This window comes from Fopius arisanus, unplaced genomic scaffold (assembly GCF_000806365.1).
Source record: "Fopius arisanus strain USDA-PBARC FA_bdor unplaced genomic scaffold, ASM80636v1 scaffold00036, whole genome shotgun sequence".
Classification (NCBI taxonomy): domain Eukaryota; kingdom Metazoa; phylum Arthropoda; class Insecta; order Hymenoptera; family Braconidae; genus Fopius; species Fopius arisanus.
In genome coordinates, this window is record NW_011887775.1 from 1,045,065 (window position 1) to 1,059,829 (window position 14,765).

At 38.2% G+C, this 14,765-nt stretch overlaps 1 protein-coding gene across 2 annotated transcripts in view; it reads right to left on the bottom strand.

The window, feature by feature from the left end:
• LOC105266187 (cysteine-rich venom protein 2) overlaps positions 1 to 14,765 on the bottom strand; it is a 40,836-nt gene that overhangs the window by 22,036 nt on the left and 4,035 nt on the right. For both annotated transcript variants that reach the window (XM_011304143.1, XM_011304141.1), the window contains exon 2: positions 9,605 to 10,659. The gene's annotated coding sequence lies outside the window, so the exon portion shown is untranslated. The remainder of the gene's footprint in view (positions 1 to 9,604; positions 10,660 to 14,765) is intronic.

Below are 14,765 nucleotides of genomic sequence, written 5' to 3' on the forward strand. Positions count from 1 at the left end.
TTATTTTTTGACCGAATAAGTTTGAAACATCAAAGATGGAAGAATCATTGATCATAAAAGGAGTCAATGGATCATCCTCTGGGTCGTTATTACGAGAAACGAAAGCTTCGTAGACCATTGACTTCTGAAGTTAACTCTTCTGGACTTTAATCTCCTTTATTCCTCTGTAGATTCTTGTGTGTTCCTTTGCCTTGGCACAACTCACAGTGATAAGATCCCCGTGTACCAAGATACTTTTTCTATATCCTCAAAGGACTGAGTCATTTGACAACTGAGAATAGAGTTAAAAAGGAAGGAGTCAAGCTCAACAAATTCGAGAAGTTTGTTTACTCCCAGATGACTCCCAGGAAAAAGGGACTTTCTTACTTCCTCAAGAGCGAAGGAGATTTTATTTACGTTTAGGAATATCGTCCACCAACAATGGAATTATTGAAAAATTTTTGAGTGAGGTAACTGAACTTCTGAGGCAATTACAGAATTTTTTAATAACATCAAATTGCATTAATGATGACTTTTTATAATGGATTGTCATATTATGTAAATTGAGTATAAAAAATTGTGTGGATTTTCAATACCCGGGGTTTTTCTCCTCACACCTGTCGATAAAATGGATCACACGGGGTTAACGGAGGAATCCTCGACACTCGTGACGACATCGATTATCCTGTCGAATCTTCTCTAAAAGACACGCGTTTCACGTCTGCATTTACCACAAGATCCTCCAGTCATGCCGATAAAAAATCCAAAAATATTTTCCCATAATGCTGGAGAATCACACAATTCAAAATATCGAGTGGCGATTATCTGGTCGACGTCGTCGAGAATTCGATTGAATTTACCCTGAGGCAATTATCGATTGATTCGTCTCACGATTGAACTATAAAAATGGTATCGAATCAGATGAGATGAGTCGTGTGCGTTGATATCGTGTCAGCTGTTGTATCGAAGAACCAGTGAACTACATACTATTCCACACGACGAATCCTTTGTAGGAGCGATCGGAAGACGTTACGGGGTGGGCGTGTACGTTCGTGTTGGTGCAATTTCCGGTACCGTTGGTTGGGCGTTATCGAGTCTCTGCACGCGACGCCAATCTCGATTCCACGGAGTTTAGTTCCTCAATTCACCATCCACCCGAGGCCTATTAACGCATCTAGAAGAGACATGAACATAGAGGGTTGACTCATTTAGTAATATAAGTTGAAACTCATTATTTCCAGCGAGTTCATTATATTCCCGGCTTCTCGAGTGAAACTGACAGCTACCCTCAGACGGTTAGACACCGTCAGGTGGGGGGTACTCTCTTTTTTTCCAGTAAATGGAGACGGCTTTGAAGTATGGGGAGATTGAAAAGTGGTGTATAAAGGTTTCAGCTTCTCATCTAGTGCTTTATCTTGGAAAAACGAATAGAAGGCTCAAAGCCTCTTGAAATATTCATCCACCGGCTATCACAACCGAGTTATTGTTGCAAGTTTTGGGGGACATTGTTACGAGGATGATGTAAAGTTTGTTAGAGAAGCTCATTTAAATTTTTTATTGTCAATGAAGCGATAGCTTTTTTACATGGAGGACTTCGGGAGTCGTGTATTTTTATAGAGGAGCTGATTGCTAGGTATTTGAGAGATATAAGTCGATGGGAAGATGAACTGTTGGAGATGATGTGGAACAAGTGTCTTGCATAACGAATTCACAGCGTGAAATTTAATTCCGACCCCCGGGGGCTAGTCCATCCCCGGGTAAAGCCATTTGAAGAGACTTGAAAAGGGGATTGGGAAAAAAATATGAGATACTGCGGGTGGTGGAGGATTTCCAGAACGTACTGTGTTCTCCATCATCTGGAAAGACGACAGAGACGAGGGATGATCCGGGTTGGCGCTAAACTCCTAGATCATATGGCTCTGACCCACACATAACGGAGCTTTTCAGACACGGCTGATTCCTCGGACCACTCATCACTCATTGTTCTCTACGGAAAAATATCATGACACGTTCAACTCAGAATTAATTGCCTAGAGACATGATAATGGACTTTCGCGAACATTAAACTAAATAAACTAATGGAAATGGCTGATACACGAGATAATTCCATACTCAAGAGACTCTCTCATTAGCCCATTCAACTCTTTTTCATATTTAAACAGCTTTTTGCTTCTGGTACCGAGACTTTGCCTTATGGAAATTAAATCGCCCCCAGGGATAATCGATAAAGAATTGCTCCGGGGAGCTATTCGGTGTATTAACATCTGCAGAATATTTTCTTGATGCCCAGAGGTTAATCGATATGCTATCTCGGAAATTTCTGATTTTGTCGATTCTAGAATAACTCTCTCTGCTAATTTTTGGGGATTTATTTTCATTGCTGTTGTAAAAATTATTCACACGATTCTACTAGTTAAGTTTTACCCTCCGTTAAATTTCTGATTCACATTATCTGAAATATTTTTTTATTGTTCGCAGAAAGCGAGGAGGGACAGCATCAATTTGGAAAATTCATCGAACACAAACACGAGGTCTCCGAAATGATGACAGCAAGTGGTGCCATTTTAAGATGGTGAATGGAGACAGACAGGAGAATTCTACTTAGCAGATGTCAAAGGGACGGTCCTCAAGGTAAAAGAAAAACAAATAATAAACTGGTAGAGACGAGGTAGACTGAGAATGTGGATACCGAGTATATATTTAATTCCCAAGGGTAGAGTGGGCGTGGGATTCTCTTTGTCTTTCAACCTATATTCATCCTCTCCACACTGAGGGCCACATTTTTTATTCACTTTACCCAGAATAAAACAAGAGCTTCTCGTAAAGATAATCATCCCAAACCTTGAGATTGATAATAGTTCCATTCAACGTCCAGCAAAAAAAATATAGAAATCTCCACTGATACAGGAATTTGGTTGATAGTCAATTCAATTGATAATGCACCACCAATCAATTTCCATCAGTTTATAAATCGCGTACCGATTGATCGGAGTGAATAGAAATGCATCCATAACTTCCACCAAAAATAATACGTCAAAATGAAATGCAAATGGACGTTGGATGGTCGAATGGATGGCCTTCAACTCCTTTTTCACTGCATAACGTTGAGTTTCGGCCATTTCAAGAGAGGTTTGGCTCAGAGCCAGACACCAGAATTGCCTTGGAAAAATACACACAACCCCTTCACCAATCTCACCCTCAAGCGGCCTAATTTTACTGCATAGATTTGTCGAAAAAAAAAAAAAAATCGTGGGCGCTCTGAGACATTTTTTGGGCTAGACTCCAGGCTTTATTTTTCTTATGCTCACGCTTGTCTTGATTTGGGCGGCGTTCACACGAATGGAGCCATCAAAGTTACCAATTCCGTGCCAAGTTGACAATCAATATTTCTATTGACCCTCATTCCCCTCATTCCCCTCACTGGGGGTAATTTTTTTTGTCGGCATCTCAACGAATTTGGCCTTGACCAATTTTAACGCTCGCCAATTTTTTAACTTTAAATCTGAATAAATTCCATCCTTACAAATTCACGTCTCCATTCCTGTGAATGCCACACATACTAAACAATCCCTCTAAACATCAACTTGAGCCGTTGTAATACCAAAATAATTGGCACACGTATGATACGTACATGAATTCCGAACGAATGAATAGTATTGCACCCAAGCAGGTGCCAGAACCGAAATGAATCCTCAAACTTTATGGTATGATAGATAGAGTTGACTGGGGCTTTTGAAAACCAGCGCAATTTGCAGCTGAACCCAAGGGCATAAGTTATAATCATACGTACAATAAATGAGGAATACCAAGGGGATGACTTTGTTAACACGCACCAGTCACACGTGTTCGGTCTCATTGGCATTAACAAGCCACCAACTTTCAACAAAACGACGAGCTCGTTCTGACTCTTCTCACTCTTCTATCACCTTCTGTCAACGTATAACTTGTTAATTACCGTCAGGGTGTTGCTATTACCGGGAGTTGTGCGTCGAAATAGCCGTAATAAAAGTAGAGATAACACTGTGTTCCTTAATGCCGTCATTTATGAGTTGGATATCTCCAAGCGGTTCAACATTTTCTCCTCTCTCATTTTGCTCTTGGGTCGCGTTTCGTGTTACTTCTCACCGCACCAGAAGGTAATTAGTCCCGGGTTGGGGAAGGGGAAAAAGTAGTGCTATGGAATGATTCTTGGGGTGGTTTTACGATACACAGGAGAGAAACTAACAATTTTATCAGGCGTGCGCTACCGGAACTCGGGATGTCTTGATAAATTGCGAGGGCTTATCAGTATTAGATTTTTTTATTTTTTTCAATACCTTTTATTTGAGGATATTATCAATGATAAATTTGTAATTATATATAGATTTTTTTAATGGTTCAATTTTTTAAAAGGGAATAGTGGAACGGGTAAATGATCCGGGTAAAAAAAAATTGTAAGCCGAATATTTTTTTTTCCGATTAGAATTTTTTTTAACCCGGGGATTGAGTGGCTGATATTTTTCGTGAGGAGTGAAGCTTTCGGTGTGAGTAAGACATATCCGTTGAACTGTTTCCAGTCTCTAATTTTGGTTTGTTTCTCACCGCAGCAAAAGCCAATTAGTGGAGGTAACCGAGGAATGAGTTGGGAATGGGAACGGTAGAGAGGAGAAAAATAATGTTTGGGAGTTTTAAGGGGTTGTTACAGACATTCTGAGGGCTAAGGCGGAGGTTGAGGATTCTGTGGGTCCGAACGTTCGACATTTATCCTTTAAGCTCGTGGGGTCAAACGGTTTGTGGAGAGAAGAGATTTTTTTTTATCGGTGGACGTAGATGAAACAGCGAGAGGGTGAGGGTGGAAAGGTCGAAGTGAATTTTGAGATTTTTGGGAAAAATATCGCATTGAGAATCAATTAATTAAATAATTTTTGGGGTATCGTTATGATTTTGAACTCAATCAAGTTGAAAATTAATGGAGATAATACGATACGAGGTATGAATCAAAAAGTAACTAACCTGTGGAGTTGAGGGTTATAAATGGCACTCGGATACTTCGGAAAATTTCCAATTAAAGTTTCTATCATTGAGGGAATTCGATAAATCGTTCGTCCGAGGACTGCAAGGGTAGATCGGTGGCGAAAGATAATAGGAGATACTTGAACAATCGATTTAACTGGAATTTATGGAGTAGAACGACTCAAACTCGACTGAAAGTGCGAAATTTGAAGTGACAAAAAATGGAGAGCCAGTTTTTTCCTCTGAAAAAAATAAATAAAATTAATGGGATTCCCTTACAAATCCAATCCGTCAATACCTGATACCAATACCCTGACGGTTACAATTTGAAGAGAAAAAAAGTTTAATTTGTGAGGAATTCATGGACTTGTCGTACTCGATGTATATACAATGAGTACGAGACGCAGACGATTAATTACCGACAATTGGATCGATCCGTGATTAATCACAGTCGCATTTTCCAACTGACCATGCGTGTCCCTATCGGTCTCTATGTACCAGTCTTATCGGATGGAAATGAAACAACCCCGGGGTTGACAAGCCGATGGTTCTCGTTGTTTATCGATGAATTTGTTACCCCCATCGAAAGGCAATAGAGGCATCTCGCTCGAATATTAAATTGCCCTTCAAGTGATTAATGTAGGTTCAATTGGCGGAGAGCAATTGAAGAGAAAAATAAAACTCGGAGGTCTCGTCAAATGATTTCTATTTGAATTGTTGGGAATCGACTGGGAAACGAATAATTTCTTTATCGACTTTCTAGTATTTTCGTGGTTAATATTTAATGGGTTATCCACACAAATTATTTAGTAATCAAAATTCCATTTTAATCTATACATAATTGGACGCTGAAATATTTCATTACGCAATTATCTGATGCATTCTGCCCCGAAATTTTATTAATCTTCATCGGAATAGCATCTCCCCATAAATCAATATATTTTAATGAATGAACGATGCAAACCCGGTTTTTCAATTCAATTTTAGTCTCTTTGTTTTGTACCCCATTAATTGCACAGTGTGAGTAGTTTTTTTTTTAAATTGTCAACTTTTTTCTTATTCCTGTGTGCTGTGCATTATATTCACTGAATATTGACTCGCTGGGAATTGAAACCGACATACGGTGGATTTACAATCCCCAAAAATGAGACGACTGTGTTATAAACCCAGAAACACGAACTCGCACTTTAGCCCCCTGGGCCATGGTGTTTTAACGGTCCGCTTTTATTTGAAAACCTAAATGGTATAGTGCAGCAACCGAGAGGAAGCTGAAGGGTTAACGAAGCCCTTTCACGTCTCACCTCCTTCCGCGCTTACTTTCATGGAAATGAAACACTTATTTTTAGCTGGGAAAAATTGGTTTTCGTATATTCACTTTTTATTTCCCCTTTTTTTCTACAGGCAATCTCTTCCCTCGCGTTATATTTTCCATTCTAATTTTTTTTTTCCTCGTTTTATGTTCAAGTATTTACGCTCAATTTACCCTTTTGATAAAAAAATTTGATGAAAGATTTTGCAATAACAATTTTAGACTTGAATCGGAAAATACTCGATTATTATTTGCTTTGATATTTTCCAGCGATGGAGGATCTCAGGTGAATTAATAATTGAATTTTTATCAATTTGTTAACATCGCGTAATCAACAAAAAAATTTTAGGACTTTGTTATTGCGTTTGAATTAATTTCCGAGGGGTGATTATGTTTATTCAAAAAATAATGATCAATTAATTAATATGAGGACGAGAGTCTGATGCGATTTTTGAGGTGCAATGGCGAAATATTGTTTACGTACAGTTTCGTGGGGAAAAACCGGAAATTACCCGGTATTAAACAAAATGTGTCGTATTCAGGTAGTGTCTTGGATTTATAGCCAAAAGCGGGAAATAGGGGATGGAAGAAGGCGCTTGCTTCGTCATGAACCCGATCACGAAGTAACAATTCAAGCGACCAGAACTGAGGTGGCATTTTGCGAGAGACTAAGCTCCTGCAGTCGTGAGACTTAGCTCTCTTCATTACCCCCAGTGTTTCGGTTTTCTCCGGTGAATAATTCACCCAGTCATATTAGATTGCAATCATCCGGTTTTATTCAACGTAAAACAATTTAAAGTCCGCAGACAAAAAGTCGAACAAACATTAAATGAGAAATTTGTTTTTCCCCACGAGACAATAGCACCCAATCAACCCAAGAAGATTAATCATTCAATTATCAAGACATTTGTCATTTGGAAATATTTTATTTTATCTACAAAAAAAAAATCCTACGAAATTTGGCAAAGGGAAATAGAAATGGTGAAGCAAATACATGTCCTCCAAATAGATGTCCATTTTCACCAAGAGAAATGGATAAAAAAAATGAAGAAAAAAAGAGGGGACAAACGAAAAATATAGAAAATAGAAAAAATCAGATTGGCATGAAATCCAAAGCAATTTCGAACTCTGAACACTGGGATGATTGTCTGGTAGAGTCAATAAACTGTGCCAACAGCTCCGAGTTTTGAATTTGGGAATAGGATGGGGTTGGGAAGTGAATTGGTTTGAATAACAGTAGCAATCAGCTGGAGGCAGAGAGTCCACAGTGACCCAGCTATGACCCCCCAACGTGTTTGCATGCACTCACCCTCATTTTCTCCAGCTTAATGCTAACCTAAACGCTCTTATAACGACATAACTACATAGATACCATCCTGGAATCTTGGCTAAGAAACAAAAACCTTGATAATGATAATTACTACGCAAACCGCACGACTTTTTCAACTCGGATAATTAGATGAAAATATGTGATAAATTACTTTTACCTCGTGTAACAGAATTTTCGTATAAAAACAATTTAAAAGCTCAAGTATAGGAATTCAATAAAAAATCGAGAATTATCGGTAATTTAATTCTTCAATGAAATTAGTATTCAATAAATAATTACGTCCCTGGATAATTTAATACTCATTCAAGAGACTGAAAAGACCGCAACATCGGAAAACCGTGAAAAACTAATTAACCGAAGCAAAAGTATAATAACGAAGTGGTAAACTCGAACATTGTTAAGTCCCCTTGTATATTCTGTTGATGATGCCCCTCCAGGGGCTATTTGGTAGTAATATCACTTGGTTACACGTACTCCATGTACTTTGCGTGACTCCAACAGCATTACTATCCCCGGATAGGGCGCAAAATTGTTATTGCCACTCGCTAAAAAATACACAGACACGGAATTCTTTCTCTCTCATCCCTTTTTCCCCTGAAACTTTGATAATGGCCCCAGAAAAGGTGTCAGGACACCTCCAGACAAAATTAAATGAAAAAAAATCCACTGCGAGGCAAAATCATCTCTCGTTCGCTTTCTTTTTTCATTCAATTTTCATCCACACGTGTGGAAAAATAACTATTAAAAGAAAAATCGGGACTAATTAATTATTATTATGGAAATTAACTCCACCTGCATTTTAGTTTTATGTGAACTGGAAAAAATAGACAGAACCGGAATTCTTTCTCTCGTTTTCGCCTGAAAGTTTGATAATGCCCTCAGAATAGGTAGGGTACACCTCCGGGTACACTTTACAGGTCTAACGAGTCGTGATAATTGTTTTTAAAATTGTGCGGTCGCTTGAAGAATGACGAACCGCGTAATTTACACATGGCAGTGTAGAATCCCCGGTTGTAACTCATCTCGTTGGCATTTAAAGGTGAGAGGGGAATAAAAAAAAAAATTCATGAATGGTGGGCACGTGTCAAATGGTCGTGCCCGAGGATGGTAAAGCCATTACTCAAGGCTCAACTGTTTTGCTGGTTACTTGACACCTAATCAAGCCATGGTATTCCGAGAATGTAAATGTGTGTTATTTTTTTAGGTTTATCTAGAATTTATCTTCATCTCAAATCAATTTTAAAAAATTGCAGTAAAAATTTTAATCCAATGGCTTGAACGTTTTAAGAATTTTTCATCATAAAACTTTGCATTTCAGATAGTGTCATGTCGTTTTTCCATTTTAATTGAATAATTGTTCGAATTTTCTGAGGGTATAGTTCGTTCTCGGTTATCTGAGGATCGACTGCAGTAAAAAGGGTTTTCCCGGGGTTTTGCGTCTGAAATATACCGCAGTTGCTAATGCCCCCACTCTCATTACTGATACTTTAATTATTCAACGAAAAATGGTAGTCACTGGGTATAAATATTTGCTGTGGATCCATTAGGTTAATTAAATTGTTTAGTTGATAATTAACGTTTGAGCTGAGAAATTAAATAGGGAGTGACAGCCATTTGAGGATTTCAGATAGTTTTTGTCACTCGTCAATCGGCTTTTTATTTATATCCCACTGTCGCCATTCGAGGCGCATTTCCCAATTTAATTTAATTCTCAAGTGAATCCCCAGAACAGAACAGCGATTAATTATTGACTCATCAATGAGTGACCAAGTAGATTTTTTATAATTTCCACCTTTACTTCATTATCTTGTCGCAGTATTGCCATTTTTTTTCGTAAAATCACTGGATATCCAGATGATTCCACGCGTAATCGAATTCGTCAATTAAAAATTCATTATTTTAATTGGTTTTTAACCGCTTCAACGATTGCTTTCCACGCGAAGAACCCCTGAAAATTTTCGGCAGTAATTAAAACAAATTCCACATGTACTCACCGAAATTCTGAAAATTTTTAGCAGTCTGAATGATGAACAGCTCACCCTCCCATAAAACTTCTCATCAATAATCCACAGTTCACTGAAGTTCACGACATCAAAGCCAAATGTCGAATCAAATCGTGAAAGCCGAAAAAAAAATCTCAACTTCTCCCCACTGGCCCCTGAAACCGTTTGATTCCGTGAAATCACGTTAACCTAATGATCAATATCACTCTGATCCCATCAATCTCGCTCGACGATCCAGAGCAAAGGTTCGTCAATCGCCGTTGAAGAGGGTCGTTTCTCCTCCAATAATTTCCATGAAATCAAGCCTCAACGGCTCCTCCCAACAGCCCATCAACATAATCAGTAATCACAAATCTCCAACATGAAATAATCAATCAGTTGTCCCCTCGTCACTAAATCCTTCCCACTATTTCATTCACCGATCAATTCTTCTTATTCGTCACCAATTAATATATTAAATCAATTTAATTATTCATTACAATATTTCACAATTCACCGGTTTGAAAAAAAAAAATCCCTCTAATCCATAACATTAAAAAAAAATCAATTCTCATTGCTATGAATAAATAATTGAGTCTCTGCATAAACAAACATTACACATCAATGAATTTAAAACGTCATCACTAATTACGAAACGATATTTTATGGAATGAATAACTCAGTCGCTGAATTAACTAACTCCGTGTATCAATTGATTTAGGATGCTCCCAGATCCTTGATCACGTCTGAAGTGGAATGATGCAGAACTGGATGTTATGTAGCACCAGCAAGTGATTGTGGTGATGGACAAGGGCACACACTGCGTCGGTCCTCTTGGAGGTGGTGGTGAAAAAGAGGGGGGAGACCTGGAGGCTGTATGTGGAGGGAGTGGAAGTCAGAGACTCAGGACTCAGGACTCAGAGAGCTCGTGACACTCAGGCTGCCGGCACATTGCGTACTGCTCGGTCTCCCAATGCGCTACTATCCAAACCACCGGCACAACCAACTGGCGCAAGCTCTTCACCTCTCTACACTTCGACTGGGCCAATGTAAGAACTCTATGGTACCTGTGAGAATGAGCTTTATGTCAGTTGAGAACATGCCACCTCTACTATTTTTTTTTCCCCAAATTTTTACACCAGATATTTCTCAAGATAACCACTCAAAATTTGCACCTTTCCAATTTTTTTTTCTCTCGGCAAGTCTTCATGGTACAGCCATAAATTCAATTAAATTCATTTGATTAATCAGGACTCTGAGAATTTTGAGGTCAGCACCATTAATTTTCTTTAAAATGTCTGTCAGAATAACTTGAAGAATTTTTCACTCAATCGTAACGCAGACGCGAGTAAATTCTACCCTACGTTCCCCTCACAATTTTATTCCGTTTTTTATTAACCATATAGTACCTCTCTAACATACGCACAATATGAAGAGAGAAAAAAAGGGTGAATGGGAAAAAAACGCAACAAAGACCTTTGAAAGACCGAGTGAGGTCACATGAATGTAATGTGTACTTGAATTAAATTTAACCCCAACACAGCATACCCAGTAGAACAGTAGCACATGAATAAAATGAAACTGTTAACCGTTAAGGATGAAACGTTCTATCAAGGGTTTTTTATTAAATTTTTGCTCCTGCAAATTGAATTACAAAATAATGCTCTTATAACTTGGTAATTGGATATTTAGTTGAAGAGCGAAATAACTATTTGGAATACGCGTATGTAAATGAGTTTCAATGATTTTTCAATTGAAATCAACCAGGTCACGCGATAACATGAGCACAAATTTGTAATAATTAGCGAGGGATGGCTGGGAAAAATTGTCGATGCGACAGCGAATAAGTCGGGAATATTGCTCGGAAAATAAATGATACCGGTGTAATGTGCTGGGGTGAAAATTTGTAAAAGCGCCAACATCAATTTCCGATGACTCAATGGACATTAATGTCACACCCAATGCCCTGTACCACCGTTAAATCCTCCCCGACATTTAAAAAAGTGAACACAATATCCCCATCTACACGTAAACTTGAAAAATTATTTCCAAGACAAGAGAACAGTCGCCCCATGTGCACCCATTATTATGATGAAAGGAGAAAGCTTTCTCTTAAGGCTAAGTGCATCCTAATAGAGGATGGTGCATCGTAAATATAATGGCGCTATTTATAGTCCGGGAGAAACCATTACGCTCCAGTCTACTTTGCCTCAATTCAACCCTTTTGTTTATTTTTTTCAATTTGGCAACAGTAAGTTGCAATATTTTGGGGAAGGAAACTCGATTAGCTCAATAAAAGTGCAAATTATTAATTCGTTCGATTTATTTTTTGTTGCAGGGACTCAATGGATCCTGCCATCGATCTGGACAAGCTAAAATAATCTTCAGAGGCTCTCGGTTTGGATCATTCCATCATTCCTCGGTGCTCCATCCTGTAGGGGATCTGGTGAGTAGCCAAGTTTTCCACTTCTTTCCAACTTTTTTTTTTTCTCTTCCTATTATTTTCTCCCTCTTTTATTTATCTTTCTTCAGTCGGTCTCGTTAGGGAACTGTCTTCCCCGCGATGCACGCGGTGGTGCTCTAATACCACGAGATAAGATAAGCCGACACGTACGTCTACTAGGGATTGACGGGGAATAAAAAAAAAACCGTTGTAAATTTTTGTACAACTTTTTCTATAGTTTTTTCAGGGAGAGTTTTGTTCGGGGGTTACGAGTTAGTTAATGGGATTTAGGGGTGGGTAAGGAAAGTTGAATGAGAATTTAGAAATCCATCCCCCAATTTTTTCGTCAATGTCTACCGATGGGATTTAATTTTCCAAATTGTCGTGAATTAGGGACGAGGATTTCTCTGAATTTCAAACAAACAAATTTCATTCGCTTGTTTATCCGCTGAGTATTTAGACCGCGAGTATATTTTGCATTCGGATCCCGGAAAATTCTCGTTGCCGAAAGAATTTCAATGGAAAATCACGTGAAGTACGTGAATTATTTCGCGAGTAATAATCCTGTATCACAATTTGTCCGGGCAGTGAAAATTGAAATAAATTGATCCTTGAAATTGAAAGTCACAAAGCGACATAAACCCGTTGAATTTAAACGATTTGATTGCGGTAGGTCGAGGCTGCCACTCGACCATTAAATGATAAGTATCGATATATCTTCCACTCCCCACTATCCCGGGTAAAAAAAATTGTAATCGAAATATTTTTTCCAAATTTTCCAAAAATTTCTGAAAAAAAATTCTATTCTCATCTCTCAATTGAATTCAATTTTTTTTTGACTAATCTCAAATCCGCTACTCAGAACTCACAAGTTTTCCCGAGAATTTTCACAAAAAAATTGATTTTCAAAAAAAAATGTTTTCATCGAGTTTTGAAAAAAAATAATTTCCCAAAATTTTTCCAGAAATTTTTTAAAAATTAGGAAAAAATATTCCGATTACCATTTTTTTTAACCCGGGATTAACCATTAGCTAATTGCTGCACCGAGTGGCATTATACATTACACCCTATTCGCAAATCCATAGTCAAGGTAATAAAATATTACCATCGCATTATAGATCATGAAACGATGACTAAATGACCGTCTCTCACTTGAAATTCTACTGAAAAAATGCTTCGTAAATTTAGAGCCAACTCCAATTGTTTAGTCGACACAAAAAAAATAACTCGTAAAATAATTCATAGGATTCGTGCGGGAAATCCTCGAAAATAATTGAAATTCTATAATTTTTTTATTCCGGGAGTTTTGACGGGGGGAAATGAATCGTTGTATTGGCATTTTTCTGACGGAAGTGCTTCTGACTCTTTGATAAAATGTCGACGGTAAAGCTCCCTCGGGCGACCGTCCGATGATTTTTATTTTCTCACAAATGTCACGCAAAGTTTTAAATAAATACTGAGCAGATGACATCATGAGCTCGTCCAAGCGAATCTCAACAGTTCACCGCCCGCCATTGTTCACGCAATTTACTGTTATAACCGGAATTGCGAGAAGACATTTTCCCAACGAGTTGCAATAAAAATATAATTGACAAAAAAAATTCAATTGTCCATGAACAAAGGGAGATAATATTCGAATTAATGCACTGAGAAAACAAATTCAACCAATTAGGTTGCTGTTTATTCTGGGAGTCGTCAAAAGCATTGTGATGAACCGCCAATTCGCGTTTGCCATTAATTATTTTGATATTGAATTATGGAGAGTGAATTTACTCGATATGACGGATGATATTATCAAAGAAATAGTGAACTAGATTTGTTAGACTGCAAAATTACTCTCACAAAGCGGAAAATTAAACGACATAACAAGACGAAAAAATATATAACCCACGACCGAAGGAAACAAGTCAAATAATTATGGAAGGGAAATTAATCATGGAATCGATCATAACTTTTTTTGAATCCCTCAAAAAAAAAAAATTGGAAAAAACTGAAAGGATTAACCTCGACCCCGAAACTTGTCGTGTCGCGAAAAGTAAAGAGATTTAACCACCGGATTACGAGGATCGATTATGCGGAAGCTGAAGACTCGCGTGACTTCAATCTCGCTCAAACAAAAGTCCGGGGGGAAAACTCACAACCAACTCACGCTTTCTATTCTTTTTTCTTTCAAGCATTCACCCGAATCCTCCCTCCTTCTTTTGAAAAGATTGAAAAGGACAACATGTGAAAGCTCTGTGGATCAACGAATTACGAGGATAAAAATCGGTTTAAAAAATCCCAATTACCTGTCACAAACCCTGACTAGATCGTCTTAATCGAGAATCAATGAAAGACTCTATTTTTCATACCAAATTGTTAGTCTCGGAATCTTCTCGTTTTTCCGCGTGAAAAGTGGTAGATAAGACCCCTGTGTGCACAGACCCAGTTTCTTTTCAAGAATATTCGTGGTTGAGGAGTGAGAACTGAAAAATAAGAGGATGAGAAATAAGAAATGCAAAGAAATTGAGGTCTACGGTGCTATTTAGCGTTGCAAAATGCATGAAATCGCCGGTGGTAATTTTCGTCCTCCTTTTCTCGGCCTCTTCACATTTGTTTACATCCTCGTTTTACGTCCAGGACGAGAAGCTTTTATCGTTTTCCAATGCTTTGCAGGCCCCCTCCCTCTCCCCACGATTTATGACTACCGAGCACATAATATCGCACTCATGAATATCTCGGTACTGTGCC